Source organism: Phalacrocorax aristotelis, chromosome 5 (genome assembly GCF_949628215.1).
Source record: "Phalacrocorax aristotelis chromosome 5, bGulAri2.1, whole genome shotgun sequence".
NCBI classification, from domain to species: domain Eukaryota; kingdom Metazoa; phylum Chordata; class Aves; order Suliformes; family Phalacrocoracidae; genus Phalacrocorax; species Phalacrocorax aristotelis.
The window spans coordinates 69,680,699-69,698,821 of NC_134280.1; the positions used below are offsets into that span (position 1 = coordinate 69,680,699).

The 18,123-nt window shown below is 48.7% G+C and overlaps 1 protein-coding gene across 4 annotated transcripts in view; it reads left to right on the plus strand.

The window, feature by feature from the left end:
• Positions 1 to 18,123, plus strand: part of DAGLA (diacylglycerol lipase alpha) — an 80,089-nt gene that overhangs the window by 12,554 nt on the left and 49,412 nt on the right. For 2 of the 4 annotated variants that reach the window (XM_075095075.1, XM_075095077.1), the window contains exon 2: positions 11,667 to 11,806. The exons of the other annotated variants lie outside the window; for them this stretch is intronic. The gene's annotated coding sequence lies outside the window, so the exon portion shown is untranslated. The remainder of the gene's footprint in view (positions 1 to 11,666; positions 11,807 to 18,123) is intronic. 4 annotated transcript variants of the gene reach the window in all.

The window sequence follows — 18,123 nt, forward strand, 5'->3', positions numbered from 1 at the left end:
TTAAAGAATAGCTCTGCCTTCTTTGCAGCCTTTATACTGAGCGTGCTTGGAAGACTTTGAACTATTTACAGAACATGATTTCAGCTTCCTCATGGAGGGGAGAAAACCCACCCTAGAAACGTGGGGGGGTTTGAGCTTCTGTTCTTGACTGCAAAAATCACAAAATTTGATCTCAGATTTCCCGAAAATCAGTATATGGAAAAGTTGTAGGCACTTGAAGAAAGCCTGAATATTAATTGTGTGCTTCTGGTGCACAGCTCTTGTGTTCTCCGGAGATGGATAGCGCAAAGGTCACTCTGCAGCCCTCGCTGGCAGCCTGGAGCAGGAACACCGTGCCTGGTTGCTGTCAGCTGACGGAGGGCTGTTAAAGTGGCAGGCTCTTGCTCCACTCGCTCCATGTCTTCAACTTTCCCCCCCCTCAGTCTCCTGTTTGATGTTTTACTTCTGGTTTCTTTGACTCCCATCCTGACAATGCTGTTGTTTCCTAAATCCTTTTTCAACTGACTGCGTCAGAAAAGAAGTTGTTACTGTACAGTTTGTTAGGGGCTGCCAGTTCTGGTCGCCAAAGGGAGGTGAGGGTGCTTTGGTGCTGTGGCCCAAATCCAGCTTAAAGTGAGGCCGAGCATCTAAGTCCCAGGAGGCCAGCGCATACATACATAGCACGTACGTGAACGTACATATCTACGCTCTCCTGTGACAGCCTGGAGAGGAGCCAGAGCAGTGGCTCTGCTTCTCTCTGGGTTAATGGGGTTCCCCTGCCTGCCATAGCGCCCCTGAGCTCCTCGGCGCTGGTGGAGATCAGCCTTTGGTGGGGGGATGGCTCCTGTGGTGGGCCCGGGAGGAGCTGGATGAGGGTGTTACTTGGGTTCCCCTACTTGCCATTGTGCCTCTGTGCTCCTGGGCGTGTAGACGAGCTTTTTATCCCGTAACCTAAGACATTTCAGACACCGAATCATCTCTCTGCCCCTCTGCTGCTTTCACGTACAGCCTATCACTGGTGGAAATGCATCATTTTTCCACTTCGCCGTGTTTGTCTCCTCCCTGGCTTATTAGGGTAAAGCATAGGGAGAGGAGGAGGGGGAGAGAGAAGGCGGCACGTGTAGGCTGCTGGTGTTGCAATTTAAAACCCACTTGTGGAAAGGGAGTGGGGTCATTCTTGTGTCCTTTGTATAATTTTTTTTTCCTTCTCCAGATTAACTTCAGTCTGGCAGCTGGAACACCTTTAAAGTTTCCGTGGTGCCAGGAGAGATCGTTGAACTGACGGTGAATTATTCATGGTGTCATTCTGCCAGTATTCTTATTTCCTTACTCCAGAGTGACTGTTTTGGCCTGTTGGTGTCATTTGTTGAATTGAAGTAGGATACTGTATGCTAGTGCCTGCTCTTCTGCTGGACACCCTGATCCTAGCTGTGTCTGAGGAGTGCAGTGGAGGAAGGAGGAAGCCTGTGGATGTTCATATTTTTTTTTCCCCCCAGTTTAAAGAATGCTTGAATTCATCATGCATTGGGCAAGCCATTGCTCCAAACTGGGTGCTGTAGCAGGCTATGCTTTCTGGGTCTTTCTGCTTTGCTGTTTTCCTCTTTGCAATGAAAAAAAAAATCATAAATTATCTGTGCAGCTTTCTGCCACATGATATACTGGATGCTGTGCATCCTAAGAGATACAAAAAGACTAGTTGTTCATGTGAATTATAGCCACACTAGTATGTATAAATAAGAGTTCTTCATTATCTTGCATCCAGCAGAAATGTAATCACTAACTGGTTCTGATAATGAATTCCCCACATGGTGAAAATACTGCAAGATTTTAATCAGGCACCCTTTTGTAACGGACCTCTTGACACGTACCCCCAGTGCTACAAATTTCAAGGAAGGAATGCAAGAAACCGAACCGTCTGATGGGAGGGGGAAGGCTGGAGGAGGCGAGTGCTTGACCACGCGTGGATTCTTGAGGTCACCAGAATTTGAATGTCATATGTTACAGGCATAGATTTCTTTTCCACTGGAGGAAGTGTGTTGCCTGTGGAGTGTGGGAAGGACTGTCAGAAAGAATACCGGGAAGGTATGTGAGAAGCTACCTGGCATCGAAATGCGATTGTCGTGTGATCTGGTTTTGAGCACTCAGGAGAACCCCTTCTCCAACAGCTTGTGGTTACAGTCTTATTTTGGAAAAGAATTGGAGCCATCTCACAAGAGTCCTCTGTAGCCTTTGTGCTTGCGTACTGTCGTCCACGCAGATGATCTCAGACTGTGGTTTGAAGGTCACGTAGTTTGCTAGTCCCGTGGGCTACGCTTGGTGGTCTGCGAGGCCTGTGCAGAGTTTAAGTTGAACAAAACAGTTCTGCAAGGATGCAGGCAGAATTGCTGTAATTCCTTTTCAAAAAGGGCTGGGAACGTTTTTCCCACATTGCCCAGACAAGAACTGTAGGAAATCTCAGCTTGAATGTTTGTGCCTGTGTTTGGAACTTAAGTGACCGAGTGAAGAAATTGAGGGAAAAAATGTAGCACAGGATTAAGATGCAGAAGAGCTCAGACCTGGGCTAGGCTCGTGCCTGATACTTAGGCACTTGGTTATGCCTTAATCAGCTGGGTTAATTGCAATATAATATTGCTCAGAGGTCTTTGAGCGCTAATCAAGGATGAGGATCTGAATCAAATACTATAACTAAAAAAGATTAAACACAGATACCTTTTTTGCACGCTTTGAAAGTTCACTGGCAACAACAGTAAATGAATTAGTTGCCGAACCCCAGATCCTGTGCTTGTGATCTCTTCCAAGATGATTATAACATTCTCACCAAGGACTGTTTCAGGCATTTACTTCTGAAGCCCAGTTAAAAAGCTTTAAATGAATGGATGCTTCATGGTTAATTGTAATATAATTAAAGGAAAGGGGAAAAAAGTCCACACCTAGATAAATCCTGCGGAAGGCATTGCCACAAAGGCACTAAATTTAATTACAGGGATAATGATGCATTGCCTACAGGGTAAGAGGGAAAAGTACTTTCTCCTCTAATAGCCTAAAACTGTGTCCGCTCAGGGCCAATCACTTGTCCTGGGGTAGAGCTGAATAAACAGCTTTTTATATTTTTTTCTTACAATCTGGTTTGGATTTGCGCTGGTTTTGCCTGGGATAGAGTTAATTTTCTTCATAGTAGCTATGGTTTTTAGTTTAGTTTTAAGTAAGCTACTTCAGGTAGCTGTGGTTTGGATTTGCGCAGAAAGCAGCATTGATAACCCCGGGACGTCTCTGTCCCTGCTGAGCAGGGCTTGCACAGAGCCAAGGGCTGCTCTGCCCCTCACCCCACCCCACCGGCGAGGGGCTGGGGGGCACGAGGAGCTAGGGGGGACACGGCCGGGACAGTGACCCCAACTGACCCCAGGGATGTCCCACACCACATGGGGTCATGCTCAGCACATAGAGCTGGGGGGAGGAGGAGGAAGGGGGGGACGTTGGGAGTGATGGCGTTTGTCTTCCCAAGTCACCGTTAGGCGTGATGGAGCCCTGCTCTCCTGGGGATGGCTGAGCCCCCGCCTGCCCGTGGGGAGGAGGGGATGGATTCCCTGGGTTGCTTTGCTTGTGCGCAGCTTCTGCTTTACCTGTTAAACTGTCTTTATTTGTACTTGACAGTTGCTGTACGGGGAACTGTCTGTTACCAGCTGAGCATGAGCCAGCAGTGCCCAGGCGGCCAAGGAGGCCACCAGCCCCCGGGCTTGTGTCAGCACTGGTGTAGCCAGCAGGAGCCAGGCAGGGATGGGGCCCCTGTGCTCGGCCCCGGTGAGGCCCCACCTCAAATGCTGGGCTCAGGTTTGGGCCCCTCGGGACAAGAAGGGCCTTGAGGGGCTGGAGCGTGTCCAGAGAAGGGCAGCGGGGCTGGGGCAGGGTCTGGAGCACAAGTGTGCTGGGGGGCGGCTGAGGGGGCTGGGGGTGTTGAGCCTGGAGAAGAGGAGGCTGAGGGGAGCCCTTCTCGCTCTCTGCAGCTGCCTGAGAGGGGCTGGAGTGAGGGGGGGGTCGGTCTCTGCTCCCAAGTCACCGGTGACAGGATGAGAGGGAACGGCCCCAAGCTGCGTCAGGGGAGGTTTAGGTTGGAGATGAGGGGAAATGTCTTCCCTGCAGGAGCGGTCAGGCCCTGGCACAGGCTGCCCAGAGAGGTGGGGGAGTCACCGTCCTTAGATGTGCTCACAATATGTGTAGATGTGGCACTTTGGGTTTAGGAGGCCTGGGGGTGTTGGGTTGGCAATTGGACTTGGTGATTTGAGAGGTCTTTGAACCTTAACGATTCTACGATTATCTCAACCCACGAGTTTTCTCACGCCTACCCCTCTGACTCTCTCCCCCATCCCATCGAGGGACAGTAAGCGAGCGTCTGGGTGGTGCTTAGTTGCTGGCTGGGGTTAAACCACAGCAGGATTTTAAGTTCAAGGGCAAAGACTCATTTAGCATTTGAAATTTCTTCTCTGCTAGATTAGAGGAAAGGTGGCTTCTCTTATGGAAACCAATTTAAAAATGCATCCTTTTCCAAACAGCTGTTGGTAGTGATCTTGTCCGTTTTCTCTGTATGAGCCTGCCTCGGTTAGTAAGTTCTCTGTACAAAGTGTGGGGTCACCTTCTGTTCTCTGTTTTTCTCATTGATGGGAAAAGTGAAGTTACTTTCCATTGTTTTTCGAAAACTGTTAAGTTACTCATGTCTTAATTTTCCAATAGAAGTTAGTTCAATGTCGAGAGAGATTTGAACTGGGACCACCTGGCTTTTGTCCAGGACGTCCAGCAGCCAGGTCCCAGAGCATTCATCCTCCCGTCTCCTGTATTTGTACCTGGGAGCAGGTAACAAGGCTTTGTTCAGCTCTGAGGACGACCCTGCTGATTTTCTTCAGGAAAGACGGCATTTTCCTTGTTCAACTCAGACAGGCGTGGACTTCAGGGATAGTTTTAGGAGGAGCACGTTACGCCAGTCCACCCTCTCTTGAAAAGAGAACAGTACAACTGAGTCAACTTTGAAAATAGGATGTTGGTATTTTTTTCCCTGGAGGGTAGCCGGGTGCCAGGCAAGATGGGCCAGCCACACAGCTCTTCATGTGCTACTTGCTCAAGGTAAGATGGCTGTTCTTGTTGCTTTCTCCTTTGCAGTTCACTGGCACCAAACTGATGTCATTTAGACGGAGCTTGTACCTAATTTTTGTGCACTTCTCTTTGGCAGGAGATACCTAGCTCCTTTCCCAATCCCTCTTTTGTGATCTCTGAGCCTTTAATCTTATTTCAATGATTCTCCACTCTATTTTAGTAACCATGGTTTTGATTTATGTTCTGAATAGTCTCCTGCTGCTTTTTAGTACCTCCTACCATAGCCCAAGCAGTCCGCAACAGCGGAGTTGGTGGACTCCTGTGTGTGGCTAGTTCAGGTTTCCTGCACTCCGTTAGCTTGGGGAAGAATCGATCCTGGTTTTCTTTCAGTATAACCAGTCGTTAGCCGCAGAAACAGTTTCAATCTGTGCTTTTCAGTTCTGTACAGCTGCTTGAAGTCAAGGAATGCTTTTTGCAGGGTATTTCTACTGCTGCAGCTCTCCTCTTGTCACGTGGGGTGTCTGCTTCTGCCTCACCTCCTTTCACCTCGCTTTTGTCCACCTTTGCTAAACTCATTCTTGGTACAGAGCTGGATGGCCAAGAGGGTAGTGATGCTGGCCCTGTAGAGACAGGGTTTTCTGGCTCCTACCAACATGTGCTTAGTGACTTCCCCAGCAGCTGCCAAGGAGAGAAAGCGAGGAGTATATGGGAAGAAGGGGGATGGTGGCAAGAGGGAGAAAAATATATGCATCTTCATGAAAATATCAAGGCAGCCCTTGTGGGTCAGGCGAGAAACACTCTGCTTATGTTGTGATCTTACACCATTAGCTACAAGCTCTGCCGTGCCTGCGTTGGTATGCAGGAATATACAGTAGTCCCCACAGTCTGCTTCATATAGCCCCTTCAGGTCACCTTCCTCTGGAGCCAGAGTAGTGAAGTGAGCAGTAAATAGCTTGCTGTGTGATGTTCCCGGTAGAGGCCCAAGGAAAGTCAGCCGGAAAGTATCCTGCAGCTGGGATTTCGGACGAGCTGTGAGGCAGAGTAGAAAGGTATAGATGGTCAGTATATGAAGGAGACACCTGAAGAAAATGGGGGAGTGCTAATTTAGGAAATAAGGGTGACGACTTGGGCACGCTCTGAGAAGGAGATGCGTGGTACCCAGGAATGTGTGGCTGTGCTACCTGTAACACTGAGCTTGTCAGGCATTCGGGGAGCAGAGGGCGAGATGGCAATGAGCTGTTTGAACTCCAGGACCTCTGGTGATGAACCCACAGAGAAAAAACAGGCAGAAGAATTCTGTGTAAGCTCTAGCAGAACAGGAAAAAAGTTTGAGGTAAATACGTACGAGACAGAGTAAGAGTATTTGCAGGACTCACAGCTGGAAAACTAGAGGACCCTAGAACGTAAGCAGGAGGTCATCTAAAATTGAGTTGTCTAATTAAATAATTATTGAGCTAAAACTGAATTCTCTACTCATCTCCTGGCTCTCCCTGGGGAGCAGGAGGAAGGGATACTGGCTAGTGAGGGGTGGGCTAAGGCACGCGTGCTGTGTGACTGCCAGGCACAGCACCGCCACCGAGGGCCTGGAGGGTTTGTAGATGAGCTCCGCGTGCAGTTGATACGCTGTATGTGTGTGAGAAGGTGCTGTGCGTGGGTGTTGTGGAGGAGGGATGTGTGTGCTGGTGTTTAGAAGTGTAGCTAATGGAGGCTCTGTCTGAAGAGAAGGGCTTTTTAGCTCTGGGTTATAGAAAGATATATATAAGGCTTAAATATGACACAAGATCAGAGAAACCTGGGCTTGATTCATCCTTGCTTACATAAGCAAAATGAAAATAGGATTCCTGCCTTCTATCACACACATCCAGATCTGAGATTCAGGAAGAGTCTAGCTATTTCAGCTTGGCAGGATTCAGCCCAGGATTTCAGTTTTATCTTGCTGTATCGTTAGGGAAGCACTGGCTGGGCAAGGATTTCTGAGAGGAGGTGGAGGAGGAGGAGGAGGAGGAGGAAGCATTTGTCTGCCTGTCCCAGTGATTGATGGTACACAGAGGTGTGGGACCTGTGCTGTTTGCTTTCTTGCCCCTCTTGCAGCAGCGCTGCACATGCGTGGGTGCAGCATCTTTACGTGAAGCACCAGCTGGAGGAAGGGGCCAGAGGGAAAGCAAAGTCCTAAGTCACAGGGGAACTGCCCGGATTTGATTTCCATGGGGTCTGAATTTGGGACTTAATTTCCTAAGCCAGGAGGGAGTTTGAGCTGCATGCACTGAAGAGTTGGTGATTTTTTACTTCTCTCAGTCACGCTGCGCTCTTCCGTAGTGATCTCCTCTGGGTTCCTAATGGGCAGGCCATTTGGGCTAGAGAACAGCTGTCAGCAGCTGGAAGGAGGAGCTCTGCTTGTCTCGAGATACTCCAGGGCATCTTAGCAACAAAAATGTGGAGAAATAGATGGAGGGCTGCAGAGTAATGTAATCAAGGGAAGCCACAGAAAATGTGGAGACTGAAAGAGAAAAGGGAGTAAGAGAATGACAGAATAATGGGGGAGTGGGTTGCCAGAGGAGAGAAAAGATGTATAAAATCGCAAGGATTGGGTGAAGAGACAAGGGAGGCTTTCAGAAGGCGGCGTGCATACATGCGTGTGTGAGAGCAGGACTGCTCTGAACACAGGAAGGTGCTGTTACCACCAGGTCTGGGACTCAGTATGAGAGGAGCTGCCTGTAGAAGCACATCGGTGTGTGCGTAACTGTGGAAGGAGGCTGCTCCTAAAGCTCGCGTGTGTATGGAGCAGGGCAGACTTCAGAGGGTCTCTGTGAGGTGACTGGGTTCCTGCAGCACTGAGCCCTGGAGGGTGGTATTTATAGCAGCAACCACTGAGGCAGGAAAAGTTTGCTCAAGCTGTCATTTGTGTGAGCCAGAGAGCTGGAGTCTAGCTCTCCCTCCCTCCTGCTCTTGCTTTCTTCAGATTTTCACTGTAATTAGCAAGCTTTACATGAGCCGGGTCAAAGCGGCAGCTTTCTTTAGAAGACTGTGTTCTCCAGGCAGGAATAAGGAAAGATTATTTTTTTCTTCTGGGAATACTTAGTCTGATCATTTGTTTTATTTCAAGGGTTGTTCTCGTGCACTGAGGTGGAAGCCACGAGATGGGAGGGGCAGAACCACATTTCTTCTGAAGTTGCAGCAGCAGAAGCCAGCATCTGAAAATTCAGAGTTAGGCTTTAAATGTTCACTTTGAGCTTAGGAGCAATAGAAGAATCTTTATAAGATTCTAATCTGGACAAATTTGGGCTGGCCTAGGATGAGAAAAGCATGTTAGCCAGTACAAGGCTGTTCTACTGGTGTTTACCTTGAAAGCCTGTTTCCTTTAAAATCTGAAAAGCTTCCTTTTGAGTACCCAAAGTGATAGGCTGAGAACGGCGGAGGGTCAGCGTACAGATACGGAGGGTTGGTACCTGTGTTTCTGTGACAGACGGTGGCAATGCTCTGTTGTCACATGCTGTAAGGCCTCTTACAGTGTTATCTATGGAAGGGATATTATCCAAGTCAAGGAAAATTCCAAGCTGAAATTCACAGTTCTCTGCTCTAGGGTTTCAGCAAATATGGCGTAAACACCACATCACGCGGGGTGTACGTTGAAGGTGGTCACTGCTGTGCTGACACTTGTGTTGGTAAAAATGCCTGCCTTTGCCTGTGTGTGTGCTTGAGCAACATGCATATGCCCTTCACCAGAGCTCATGACTTTGGTGTTTGATCTTTGCTTCATTAATGCCCCAGGGTAAACATTCAAGTGAAAGTGGATACGCTCCACCGCAGGGGCATGTGGCCTGGGTTCGTGCCACGAGAAGCCCTCCTCTGGAAAGCAGGAGTCCTCTGGATGGTAGGAGATTATTAGACTTCACAAGATCTTGTTGGAAAAAAATGGATTCAGGGTTGGTTGTTTTTGTTTTTGAGATTACTTCTGTGAAGTCAGAGTTATCCTGAGGTCGGGGAACGATGGCAATATAGAGTTAAGTTGCTAAAGAAGATGCCGTAAATATTGCTTTAGGTTCTGGTTTATTAAATGTGTTTGCAAGAATCACTGATACGTCTGCTTGCAGTATATCCTGAGGTTAGATTAATTTTCAGTGAAGACTCTAAGAAATCCAGAGTTGTGAGCAAGAAATAGAAGAGATTCTGCTTAATAAGGTGCAAAGTTGATGCTCCCAGGAGGAAAAGGTGTTCAAGAACGTGTAGACGTGGCACTTCAGGGCATGGTTTAGGAGGCCTGGGGGTGTTGGGTTGACGGTTGGACTTGATGATCCTAGAGGTCTTTTCCAACCTTAATGATTCTGTGATTCTATGAAAAACCTGTTGGAAAGCGGGAGCCTCAGAAGGTGTTGGGGAGTATCGGGAGAAGGCAGACATGTACATTTGCAATGAAATACAGGCGCAGTGTTTTTGGGGGTATCGCAGCACCTGAGAATGCTCCTCCTTTGGAATACCACTGCGGAATGAGGTGGGCCCCTTGCGCCCTGTGTTGGTGTCTGTCTAGCGGGATTTTAATTTGAACATTGGAAGAAAATGGATCAGGGGTTGTGGGGGACTGGTGGGAGAGGTGGGCTTCTGGGGCTTCCTGGTTTTGGAGTGACCTGTTAAAAGATAGTTGTGCAATAGGTTAACTGTGTTTGTGGGGCTGTTTGTGGGAGTAAAGATGTAAGGAGGGAACATTTAGCAAAGGGTAATTCGTTGTGAGTTATAAGAAGCAATCCTTAGTGGTGAATGACATGGAACAACAGTGAGAGCTTAATTGTTTGAGTCATTTACAATAAGCTAGAGAGAGCTCTTAAATTCAGATCTCATCCTGGGTGATTTAAGGACAAGACAGAATATGCATGGCCTTTGGGGTATATGACCTCAATGACCCAGTCTTTTCAGTCTGATTTCTAGGAATGTAAGATACAGGCATGTCCTTGCCCAAAGTAAAGAATATGAAGCACAAGCGGGAGTCTGAACCCAAGTGGAGGCAGAAGCTGTCCGACAAGATCAGCTGAGGCATTTTAGTGCAAATGTAGAAGTTGGAGACCAGAGAGACAACGCAGGGGCCAGATGTTTGCTAGCAACAGAGCTGTCAGCCCAGGGTCCTGTGATCAGGAACATGATTGAAGGAAATGGCTGGAATAAATGGGCAGCACCGATGAAATGAGAATAGGTTGATTCTGAGTAAGGTTCAGACCGTTGGAAGCCGATTTCCAACGTAGTTGAGCCTGGCAGGTTCACATAGTTCGCATCCGCATTTAACGATTGCAGATTGCATTCAGAAAAGGTGCGTTAGGGTTTAGTCTACCAAAGAGCTTGCCACATAGCAGCGATTCTCAGCATTTTTGATTTACAACTGGGCATATACCTGCCTAACCATTTAGTAATGGGCTGTGAGAAAAGGAAGAACCACAGGATAAGTTGTGAAGCAGAAAAAGAAGCACAACCTGTGAACCCCGGTGAGCAGGGGGTTGCAATGTGGAGTGAGAAGCTAGACGCCCTGAAATTTTGCATGTGCCCCTGTTACTCCTGGTGATACCACAGCCTTCCGTGCTAGGGGGAGGGAGAAGAGGCACTGTTTTTAATTCCTTAGCATCTTTCTCTTCCAGAGACACCTTCCCTTCCTGTATGAAGCAGTCACAGACTCACAGAATCAGAGAGTTACGAGGTTGGAAAGGCCCTCTGGAGCTCACCCCGTCCCACCCCCTGCTTGAGCAGGCACACCCAGAGCAGGGGCACAGGGCCGCGTCCAGGCGGGGGGTGAATGTCTCCAGGGAAGGGACCCCACAGCCTCCCTGGGCAGCCTGTGCCCCTGCTCTGGCACCCGCACAGGGAAGGGGTTTGTCCTCATATTCAGGTGGAACTTCCCATGTTCCAGCTTGTGCCCGTGGCCCCTTGGCCTGGCGTTGGGTACCACTGAAAAGAGCCCGGCCCCATCCTCCTGACACCCACCCTTCAGATATTTATAGTATTGATGGGATCCCCCCTCAGTCTCCTCTTCCTTGGGCGTGAGCAGAGCCAACTTTTCCGCCGTCTCTCCTGGCAGTTGCACGTGGAGGAAATCGCGCCGCAGCGATTCTCTTTGCTCGGGAGCCTGGCGCTGCCTCTGTGCTGCTTGAACGGGTGTGCTGCTGCTCGCCGGCATGCTTTTTGGGGAGGGGAGCAGGGAAGGACTGCCAAGGAGCGCTGTTGACCGCACAGTTTTCCCCGAGTTTGGCACTGATCTTGTGTTCTCCCACTTCTTTCACTCTTCTCGTATTGGCAGCGGTGGTCCGTTCAGCTCCTGTAGAATGACTGGTGGCTTTCCCTGTATGTGAGTCATCCTCTAGGGAATTCCTGAAGCAATGAGTCAAGTTATTGGGAAAACTGTTTGCCCACTAGCGTAAACTAGGAAGGCAGGGAGCCTGCCTACCAGGGAGGGTATCGTAGAGAGGCAGTTACTTCTCGGTGTGGCTGGGGTTGTCCTCTCTCTTCCTAAAGGCAGGTCACTTCAAGATTAGCTGTAGCAGGGCTACGTCGCTGAATATATATATATATATATATATTTCATCTTGAAATATGCCTCTCCTGATTCTTTTTCCTCCTGTTTTTTTAAGGTGGCTGATCTGATAACCGTTCCAGGGTGGGGTAAAAGTGGCAGATTTGAATCTGCCAGTATTGTAGTGAAAAATAGCTTGCCTAAAGAAATGAGGCTGTCAGATTGGCACCAGTCAGCTACATCTGGAATACTCCTTTTGTAAGTACTGTTTACCACTTCATTCTGCCCTGGTTGACTTAATCCAGCCCTTGTAATGTTTACTAGAGACAAATTAATGGCTGTGTGGTTTACAACCATGAATTAACAAATTTCGAATACAGCCGTGGAATATTACAACAAAAACAAAGAACTTTGATCCCCAATAATTGTGTCCAGGGAAAATGAACTGTTGTATCACATACGTGAGCGTGGGTTGACCGGGGTTGTTCGCATGGCCTGCTGCTGCCAGTCAGATTTGGGGTGCCCAGGTGCTCAGCATTTCTGAAAGCGAGGCGCTTGCTGTATCTACAGAATTAGGCCAACAGACTTAGGTCAACATCTGAATGTTATCTTTCCACATCCTTTCCCTGCCCCATTCAAACCAAGCTTTTCTTGTCACTGGTTGCTGTCTATTAAACATTAGCAGATTTTATTACCCTGTAGAACAGTAAGTTCTATTTAAAATACAAAATTAGTTTCACTTTTTAATACATTTTTTCCCCCTAGCAACTTGGACATTATTTTTGCTCAAGCTTGGAATCATCAGAAAGCTCAGATTGTGGGCTTCGCTAGCACAAAATGTAGGTGGTTGCAGATATGTCGGCATTGATACAACGATTGGGTGTTGTTTTTAACTAAATTAGTGTCAGCAGACTTGGATTGTGCTCCTTCTCCACTCCTAGGTTTTCAATAAAGTGGCTCATTTTAAGGTAAGCTTATCTGTCAACTTCTGTTGTTTCTTGACCAGTTATTCATGAAGACTTCTAATTTTCCATAGTCTGACAAGTGTGAAGCTTGGAGTTAAACTGTGCTCCTGCTGAGGTCAAGGAGAAAAGTACTAGTAACCTTGGAGGTGTAGGGTGAGGCTCTTCTCATCTCTCAGAACATTGTTCTCCCTTTAATTTGGGCAGTTGAAATGTCTCACCTTGATCACTGTCTTTATGTACTGAAATGAAAGTGCTTTTAAGAGGAGGCCAGTGCTTATCCCTACCAATATCTTCCTTTTTGCCCATGGGCAAATCCTGGCCTGTGGGGTATCCCAGCTGGGGGAAAAAAAAAAAGGGGGGAGACGAGACTTTAGATCCTGCTAGTTTGTTTTTTTCCTATTTGCTCACACATCCTACTAACGGCAACTACGGCAGGTGGCACCCTGGGCAAATCCACCCATTCAGTGCACTTGCTGGAAAGACATATGCTGCTCGTGAGAGGGGCGCTGAGGGCGCTGCCAGGGTAGCGGCGTTCAGTTTGGGTATTGTGAAACAGAGGGTGGTGCTGAGATGGCGGGGGCTGTCAGGTGGTGTCCTCTCCCGCAGGGAACCGCTGGGGTCTACGGTATTGTCGGTTTGTAGGCCTGCGATCCCAGGAATGGGCTCTGAACTCACACCGGTTCATTAGAGGAGGTGTATTCGAAAGGAGAGAATTTCTTTGTTTTCTCTTTGGTTTGGTGGATCCCTTATCCTGCTTTTAACAGGTGGTTGTAAAGTTATGAACACGTGCTGTAAACAGTGCTTTGGTATCACTTAACTCTGCTTCGGACCTTTCCATACTCTTGCACTAAACCCAGCGAGATTTGCAAGATAATACCTTTTCTTTTTCCCCCCTGAAAACACCACCGCTGTGGACAAGTACATGCCAAGCAGATACATTGATTGTTCTGGTGTCTCTAGAATAAAAACTAGTCATTCAGAAAATGTATTCAGCTTTGCAAAGACTAGCTTTATTCCTGAAGGCAGCAGCGGTGTGGCTAGCCAGCCCTCCAAAAGCAAATGAGCCACTGTCACGGGCGAAAGGGGAGAATTTTATCTGGTTTCCCCTTGCATATTGCATGTTTGTGGGTGACTCCATTGAATAGAGGCGAAGGGATGTTGCCAGCTTCTACTGTGTTTGTTTTTTTTTTCCCTTAAATGATCACTTTCTCTCATGTAGTTGGACGGGGAAAAATACTAATCCTTGCAGTTGCAGACAAATGCTTGAAAACTTGAATCCTTTGTGTTTAAGTTGGATTAAAGTTAACTTAAATATTTTGATAATAGCGTCGCTTTTTAAAAATACTGGCGAATTTGGCCATCACAGCTAATGGCTTAGACTGCCTGGGATTAGCAGTGTTATTGCTCAAGAGCAGATGAGAGGTCAGCGCTGGAGCCTTTGCGGTGTGTGGTGCACAGCAGTGTTCTACAGGAAAATAACCAGTTTGGAGTGAATAGCAAATGCGATGCTAAATGTTCTGCATTAGTAGGGAGATTTGGAGAGCTGGTTCGTTTTTTTTTTTTTGCTTGTTTGGTTTTTTTCCCTCATGAGAGAAGAGGGACCGCTTAAGAAAAACTGATAAGAGGCTTTTGAAATTCAAGGGTATAAATTATAAGACTGCGAGGTTCAGGAAGGCAACAGGTAGGAGCTGTTGCCTGCCTTTGAAGATAGTGTGGGACTCATGAAAGCTATTTCTACCCAAGGCAGGAGGTGTTTGGAGTAAGGGACAAAGGGGATGGATTTCAGCAAGGAGCACATGGACTTAGAAAACATCTTGATGTGTTTATGCTGCCAGAGACAAAAGGGCTTTGTGAAGAAATAGGAGGGAGGAGTGAGCTGGGGCCGAGGTGGGCCAGCATTGGGCCAACTGGCCAGTCTGTTCTTACCAATATAATTTTGTGACCATCACCGTTGCACTTCCAAGGGTGTATTTAATGCCAGCATTTATGATTTAAGCTGGTGGGACATACAGGTAAATTCTTGTCCCCTGGGTTTTGAAGGTCAGTTTATACTCCAAGATATATTTTGGGTATCTGTGTCAGTGGGCACTATTGTAATTCCAGATCTAACCTAATCGTATTAGTTCTGTAACGATGACATTGTAGTGAGATGATTGTGGTACAGCGGCCTTATCCGGGGGGAGCTGCGCCTGAAATGTGCCAAGCCACAAGAGGCTTTTTGAACCTTTCCTTTCTCAAACCCGATGGCTTCGTCTCACGGCTCTGGCACTGACTCATTTTATTTCCTTCTCCTTGGAGAATGGGAGACCGTAAAGGAGAATCTTAAAAGTAGGTGTGAAATTGGTATTCCAAAATTAAAGACCCCATTGATTTTTTGCCAGCGTTCCCTCCCCATGCTGAGCAGTCCGTGGCTTGGTTGTAAATACGGCTCTTAGATGTTATGTTAATACATACAATACTCTTTAAAGTACAGATCTGTTCCCTTAACCATGTTCAGTCATACTGGAACTATCCTCACAACCTTCCGGCAGCTGCTGTACCATCTGCCCCCAGGGAAGGAGCTTTCCCTGCAATTCCTGCAGGCATCACTCAGAATAGGTATCTTCTGCCACTTGTAAAAGGCAGCCCTCTCTTGGAAGGGCTCATCTTCCTTTGGTGCGGTGTGATTTGTTCCCACCTTACATTATGAACCTCTGTTCCATTTTGTGTGTGTTGAGTAGGTATTCCTCCCTCTTACAAGATGCTCTGAGATATTCCCACCCTGGAAGGGCACTTCTCGAAGGTTTGGATATTTTTTCATCTGCCCTACTGCGTACTTCTGCTGCTTCTTGTTGTTATGGGTAAATTGTAGAGGGGAGATAGCAACAGACCTCGCCGTCTAGTTTGGACTGCACGCGAGAGGTGCTGGAGGAGAGATGGGTTTGTATGTGTGCAAACATAGGCGAGCAAATGCCTCCTAGGCAGCTTCAGGACATTCTGTATGGATGTAACCGCATCCCCGCTTTGCCCTGCAAGGGAAGAACAATTTCCAGATTGTGAGGAACCAAGCTCAGAAAGAGCTCCATTTAAGACCCTTAAAAATAGCTGGACAAGGGCTGATGAAGTTTGATCCTAGTTCTAACTGGTGATTTCCATCAAGTACAGTAAGTGCTTATAGAAAGTCGTGTTTAATGGGAACAGGAGGTTTCTGTAAGCTGTGGGGGTGATGACCCAACCTGGGATAGAAAGCCCATGTCCCATGTGGGACGTGCTTGCGAGGAAAGGAAGGATGTGAGATTCAGGTGGGGGTGACTTGATGGGGCTGGAACACTGTCTGTTAATGAAGTGCTATTTCAGGGGAAGGGTTTATATTTTCTGAGCCAGCAGATGTTTAAGGGTCAGGAGCGGGACGGTTAAACCTGCTGACTGTCATTTTTGGTCAGCTGAATTTGACAAATGTGGTTATTTTACAATGCTGTTGCTTTTTTAGTTCACTTTGGTATAAAAACACTTCGGCACCTGCAAGAAGTACAGAGAGCTTCAATAGCTCTAATAAATAACTTCAGAAAGAGAGGAAATGCAAATATCCTGGCAAGGGAGAGAACACAGTGCGTGGATAGAAGGAGACGAGGAAGGTTGTGCGGTGCTGTGGAGGAGTACGTGCAGTTGCCATCCTGTGTGGTAGGAGGCAGAAGGCGGTTCCAGAGGACCTAACTGGATGGAGTCAACCTGGGGATGCTCGGCTGCTGTCCTGTGCCTGCCTGGGCTACTCAGGTGTCTCTCAGGGCTTAGAGGTGCCCCTGTTCTCCTCTCGTGGCTCCTGGGCCAGGCTGCAGCGCCCGTGCTGTGCCCCCAGGACAGGCGTCTCTGGATACCGGGGCAAGGCGACCTGGTTGTGCTCTCGGGGGGAAGGGAAAGCGCCTCTGCTCTGGGAGCACGGGCAGGCAGAGGAGCACAAGGTTACCCCCGAGGAAACGATGCTGTTTGAGCTGCCGTGACACAAAGCTGGTTTTGTTTCGGTTTTCTTGATGGATTTCCCTAAGCAGCTCTAGCAGGTGATGTGTGAGAGGCGGCAGGCCTGGGCTATGACTTCTCAGCGGTGCAGCAGGTTGGGGCTGGGACGGTCCCTGGGAACACGGTGCCGTTTCATCTGCGCTGCCGGAGGACCAGCGTGCCAGTACGGGCTGCTGGATTTCTGTAGAACAGCAAAGGGCTTTGTCCTGTACTGACTCCTGCAACCACCCACAGAGCAAAGACCTAGAAATCCCCTTTCTTTTGTAGCCCTGAGCAGCGGAGATGAAGGTCTGGTTGCTGGGCCTTGAACAGTAATTATTTTGAGGGAGTTTGACTGAATGATACTGCAGGACTCTAGAGTTGAGGCAGAATTTGGGGAGACCAGCTGAAAGAAGGTGCTGACAGATACGAAACGCAGATGAGATGGGATTGCTTTGTCATGCCTGGGTCGTGCCAAGTTGCAAGCAGGTCACCGCCTCAGGCTGAGTGGAAAGGTAGGTGATGAATTTATTGAGCTAGAAGGGCTTCCTCCTGCTAATGCCTCTGTGCCGACATCGCCAGTGGTCTCTCGGAGCGCAAAGAAACTATCGGTGCTGGCGGATCCACCTTCAGTGTGGTATTGGTCTCCCATCTTCTGCTGGACCCAAACAGCAAGTAACGGTCTCAACTGCAGGAGGTTGAGTGGGGACCTGGAGGAGGTTTTTGGGTGATCGAGGTGGGGATGCTGAGTGGATCCAGGGATAAGGAGCTCGTGGCGGGGGTTTGCAGGGGGTTAGCGTGTTGCGCTGCGTGGGTGCGAATGCGCCCCGGGTGTCTGCGTGATGCTGTGAGCTTAAATCAAATCCCGCCTGTGGATTTGGGTGGTGGGGAATCGCTGATTCTCTCCCGGGGTGTTGGCGTGGTGTGGGTGGTCTCCCGTGGTGCGAGATCTGCGCACAGCCCTTTTCCTTCGGCTCTGGCTGTGTTCAGCTTGTATTTACTTGTATACCTTCTTCTGAGGCTAATGTCAGATGTGATGGGATGTTGGATTAGACTAAATCTCCTAGGGTTAGCTGGAATGTTGTCTCGGTGTAGCATTTTTCTCCCTTGCTCTTTTCTCTAAGCCTTTCCCTACAGACAGCTAATTCTCCCCTTCCCCCACATCCTGTCATACCCCAAAGCGTGTCACAAGGAATTAACGGCTGAAAAGGCCCGGGAGAGGCTGCTCCTCTGGAACAGTCTCTCCTTTCTGTGACCGGGGTGGCCCCCTCTCTGTGCCCCTTTTGTGTCCTGTCCAATTCCCCTCCCCCTGGATATTCAGCACATGCCAGAGGAGAGACCAGCGGCCCTGAGCCTTTCCCAGCCCTGCTCCGGCAGCGCTGCCCCATGCCAGCCGCTGCAGCCGAGGGCCTCCCCGCTCACACCCACGGCTCCGGGACAAGCCCGAACCCCTGCTGCAGCGCTCCCGGTCCCGCCGGCTTCTCGGCGGCAAGAGGGCAGGAGGTTTGCGCTGCTGTGCTTGGCTGCTGGAGGGCTTTCCTTCTCTCCCATCTCCGTGTATCTCTGACAGCGTCGCCCGCTCTCGCTCCCAGTCCTCCTTCCCACAATTCACATACAATCTCCTCAGAACAGGGATGA